The sequence below is a fragment of the Bactrocera tryoni genome, chromosome 2, assembly GCF_016617805.1.
Source record: "Bactrocera tryoni isolate S06 chromosome 2, CSIRO_BtryS06_freeze2, whole genome shotgun sequence".
Taxonomy (NCBI): domain Eukaryota; kingdom Metazoa; phylum Arthropoda; class Insecta; order Diptera; family Tephritidae; genus Bactrocera; species Bactrocera tryoni.
This window is the reverse complement of record NC_052500.1, coordinates 38,725,908-38,730,793: the sequence shown is the minus strand read 5'-3', so window position 1 is coordinate 38,730,793 and position 4,886 is coordinate 38,725,908. Positions and strand designations below refer to the sequence as shown.

At 33.7% G+C, this 4,886-nt stretch overlaps 1 long non-coding RNA gene across 1 annotated transcript; it reads right to left on the bottom strand.

Moving 5' to 3' along the window:
- Positions 1 to 761: 761 nt before the first annotated feature.
- LOC120769156 lies at positions 762 to 1,629 on the bottom strand. Its single transcript, XR_005704826.1, has 3 exons — positions 1,598 to 1,629; positions 1,360 to 1,536; positions 762 to 1,300 (listed from the first exon to the last, which is right to left on the bottom strand). It is a non-coding gene; the product is annotated as an uncharacterized LOC120769156 (long non-coding RNA).
- Between the last annotated feature and the right edge of the window lie 3,257 nt (positions 1,630 to 4,886).

Sequence of the window (4,886 nt, the reverse complement as noted above, 5' to 3'; positions counted from 1 at the left end):
GAGAATTTTGATTCTTGCTGTCATGTCCGTGGGTTTTCAAAATGTTTATTTGAAAAAATGGGACACATAGAGCCGTTTTATTGCTGTGCTAATTCTCAGCCAGACGTTCTTAAATGCCTTTTCATTAGGATAAGAACGTATTTTTCAATAAAAATTTTTAATAAATAGACGAGCACAACTGCTTTCAAGCATGTGAAATTTGTATGTGTTGCACACATGTAAAATTTGTCTGAGTCCTTTGTCCGGGTGTTTGTCTGAAAAAAATCTTCATTGGTTGTCCGAGTTCTAAATTATTAACATAATTTAATTTTGCTATTTTTAAGTGCTCAATTAAATATTACGATATAAATGCACACTCGTATATTCTTGCTATTAGGCACATTCCGCATTTTTTATTCATAGGACCCCCCCCCATTCACACCACATATCATTTGAAATTTTTCGGGCTTTTGTTAGATCTCCACTGTTGGCATATGTACATATTATTAAATATTATTATATATGTATTTTTATATATTTTATTATACATTATTTTTGAATTGTTTTTTACTTTTTATTTATTTTCAAAATGAATTGTTTTTGTAAATATTTGTTGCTTAGTTTTAAGGTATATAGGTGCAAATAGGCCTCCGGTGGAACCGAACACCCAAAAAAAATCGTTAACGCGCCTAGTTGCATACCTCATGGTGGTGCGGAAAATGCAACATAGGCACAAAAATATGTAAAAAAGAAACAATAAATAAAATCACTGAAATAAAACATTTAGTTACAATTTACTTTTTATTTGTGGTTATAATTATAAAATCGGTAGAAAAAGGTTCCGCCAGCTTTGCTGTTCACAAAGTAAAACTAAATGCAATAGTAAAAACAAATAACTGCGATAAGTTATATACTTTCATATTCATAATTCACTAGATGTAAAGACGAATTGTAATTCGCGTAGATGCAAATATTTCTTTTTAAATCGCTGCTTGGCCACCAACGCCACCAACTTTCATTTGATGAGTGTTGTTTAATATTTGCTTGGTTGTTGCCATTATAGTAGTTTTATGTAAACATACGTAGTTCTTCTATCGATTTTGGTGGAGCTGGTTCCTCCCACTCTCCCAATTCGGCATCATAATATTGCGCAACACGATAAGGTCGCAATTTCCATGGTACTTGCTCTTCCATGGAGGTCAATTGTACAACCAAACGACTTGGCTTTCAATAGGAAGGTAGGATACAACGCATTTTTAATTTTTGCGCATAACACGATTGACTGGTTTCAATTAATTCGCTCAACTGGTAACGCTTTGATCTGCACGGTGGGTGTTGAGTGTTTAGCATTAAGTAAATTCAATATTGCTCAAAACTTACCCAACAGCTTGATAAACCTGACCAGCAGTATCGGGATCCTTAGCGCAATTGACAATAGCTTGTGCAACATCCGAATGTGTTCACCGTAGTGTTTGCTCCTCAAAAAGTTGCTTCCACCCTCAAGCACAAAGCTCATTGGTTTGGGACTAGCGTTCTACACCAGCTCCTTTGCTGATTCTATAAATAAATTAAAAAATACTTCGTAAATCTTTTGAAATAAAGTTTAATTTTAGCTTACCTAGCAATGCGACGTGCACCTTCCACGAGCACTTAAAATTTTGTCTCCAATTCACGACCAACTAATTTGAGAACTACATTTGAGTACTTCACAGCATCGCGTATCGCTTTTTAATCTCTTAAATCATAAAATTGGAACAGCGACTGACCCATTACGCAGCAATATTAACGAGGCCATGTTTAGTTATTCCGTACATTTATTGGAATAAAATCCCAACCCGATCTGTTATTTATCGTCTCAAGGGAAATTTGCACACTTCTTGCAGATTCAAATAACTTAATAAACCATCGTAAAGCATTTAACCATGAAATAAACTCAAAGAAATTGTCTTGCAAAAACCTTCGTTACGATGGCAAAAATGTAAATATGGCTGTGAATGAGCATAATCTGGACCCCACTATTCGGCATGGTTGCTTATTTGTTCATAACATTTTTCTGTGGTGAACATTTATTACTGTGGTAAGTTAAAAAGAGACATAAATAAAAAACTTAATTTTTCACGTATTTGCTCATATTGTTCTCATCTTTAAGCATATATATTAAAATAAAACGATTTTCTTTAGAAAATATATTAAACTTTTATATATAACCAATATTTTTGGGACAAATTTTCCATAAATTTTAAGAAAATAACGTAATGCAACCATTTTCCGGTTAAAAGTCAGCCATTTTGATTAAAAGTCGGCCATCTTGGATACCAATAGAAACTCAACCCCGGACTACACTTGACGTTTCTACAGTGGCACCTCTCAGCTGTGCCGTTGTTTACATAACATCAGCTAATAGTCACCTTACTCCTCCTCTACCGTGGTTCAAAGTACTAGAGTGTTTTCGTCCAATCGGACAACATAATAGCCCTGACAGACGACAGCGCTAATATGCATTAGCGGGCTTAATTCACATTTACTTGCGCATTTCACCCATGTTAATGCAAGTTTGTAATGCACAAGAATGCCGTGCATTTAGCAGAATTTACCAAATGGCTAGTTTCTGCTATTGTTTGACAAATGTCGCTTAAAATCTGCTGCCTTGTTTGTGTTTACAGCTTCAGAGGTAAACAGGTTTTATATTGCTAATTAAATTATGTGCAAGTATAGTAACAAAAACAAATTTTAATATTTTTAGATGGCAGAAAATAAACAACGCACAGTTTGCTATCCATTTTTCCAATATTCTTAACTTTTTCGCACACTTTTATTTCACTTTTTTTTTAATAAATGAACAAATTTCACTATCAGCTGTCTAAATGCACAAGTCTGCCGTCTGTCACTATAAAATTTCAATGCGCATTAGAGTTGCTTAAGGCGCATTAATTTTGCTCTTCTGTCAGGGCTATAAACCTAGCCAACTAAAATCAAGAAATATTCTGTTAGTTTTTTTTCCACTTTGGGATCTAGCAGCCATATTAACAATTTTTTTTATTAAGTGTAGTACCTTATTTTAAAATTTCTTTTGTCCATATTTTGAATTGTCCGCATCTTGATATGCCCGTATTTTGATTTGCGATATTTTGAATTGGCGGTATTTTGATTGTCGGCATTATGTTATACACCCAATAAAACCATTCTTAAAGTGTAAAATATAACACGGTAAAACGCTATAGAGATTTGAGGCTTTTGAACGTTTTAGTAGAAGATAATTAATAGCCAACCCGTAAAAAGTTCCTAATTCTACTAGAATTATAGTGGAGAAGTCGTACCAAGTCCCCAATTAGTAGTGGAGTATTTATGTCGATTGTCAATTTTTTCGTATAAAATAGTGAAAAATTAGGATTGGTTATTTGTGGATTTATGCAATGGTCGTAGCAGGGCGGATCGGCAAACATACGAAAGAAAATTACAGAGAACGTTTATAATAGGGAAGGTTCACGGCGCGAAGAACGTAAAGATATTTTTGGCTAACTCGGTCGAGATGGAAGAGTTTCACCACTGCCAGCTCTGCAGCAGAAATTTTAACATTTTGCTTGAACAAAGCTGAGCGTGGAATAAGAATTATGCACAAAACTATATATTGCTCTAACAGACGTATGCATGTATGTTCGCTCTTTTGCTTATATTTTTATACGTTTATATGCAAACATGTGTATTGGTATGAATTCTTTTTGTGCATATTAATGAATACATGTGCAATTAAATACATTTACATTAAATTACTTTTTCAGAGCAATATTCGTAGTTAATGTAAAAATAAAACTTATTTTTTAATTATTTTTTGTATTAGATACTATATTCATACTTACATATTTATATAACAAACTATCATAATAATATTTAAAAAATGAAATATATTATAATAGTGATAAATCAACATTAATCGTATATTTTATTATTCAAAACTTATATTCACATATGCATATCATGACCATACATATGTGTTTATGTTCGCTTTCGCGAATTCAAATCATATTATTACTTATCAATAATAACATGAGCGCGCTGCTCATATGTACATACATAAATATGTGCGTATGACATTAGTACACAAATAACGCATATACAAATCTACTTACTTGTATGTGTTCACATGTAGATATGTATGTCACCCGCAAAAATTACAAATATTGTTCTACAATAACAACAAATGTCTGAAATAGCATCAGCGGCGTCACAAGTCAATATGGCAGCCAAATGTAGTAAATCTTACAGCAAGAACAATTTCATTCATGAACGCAAGCGCACTTTCAACAAGCAAACTCGCTTCATTCATAAAAGCGACCACCTTCACATCTCTCCGAGCATGCGTTTGCCTCCAAGCGGCTTTTCACGACGATGGCAAAGCTAAAACAACTAAACGGACACTAAATCTACAAGATAAGATAAGTACAATTTGTATTTTATAATTAAAATTCATTTGCACTTACCCGAATATATTTTGTGGTTTTTTATTCAAAACACATCGTTTTTTTTCACCTGTAGCAGCAATCCAAACAAAGCGCGTGCTTAATTTTTACACTGCCGTTTTGTTTTGATTAGTCAGCTGTTCTCCTTTTTGTTTTCTCCTCTTCGTATTCTCTTTGGTTTTGGCAATGCCAACTATCGAAAATATAAGCAAGGTTGTGGGGACAGTGACTGAGCACACCTTTCGTTAGGAGCTCCCAACTATTTTTCTCATTGAGGTATGGCCTCTGAGAACTGTAGTGGATGCTCACCAGAGAATCCATTTAGAAGGAACTCTAAAATCATGAGAACTCATCCTAATGGAAAAAGCGAGTTATCCACCGCTGCTGGATAAACCAAAAAATGCGAAGATACTAACAATATAATTATAGGTGGCAAACTCTCCGAGGAAA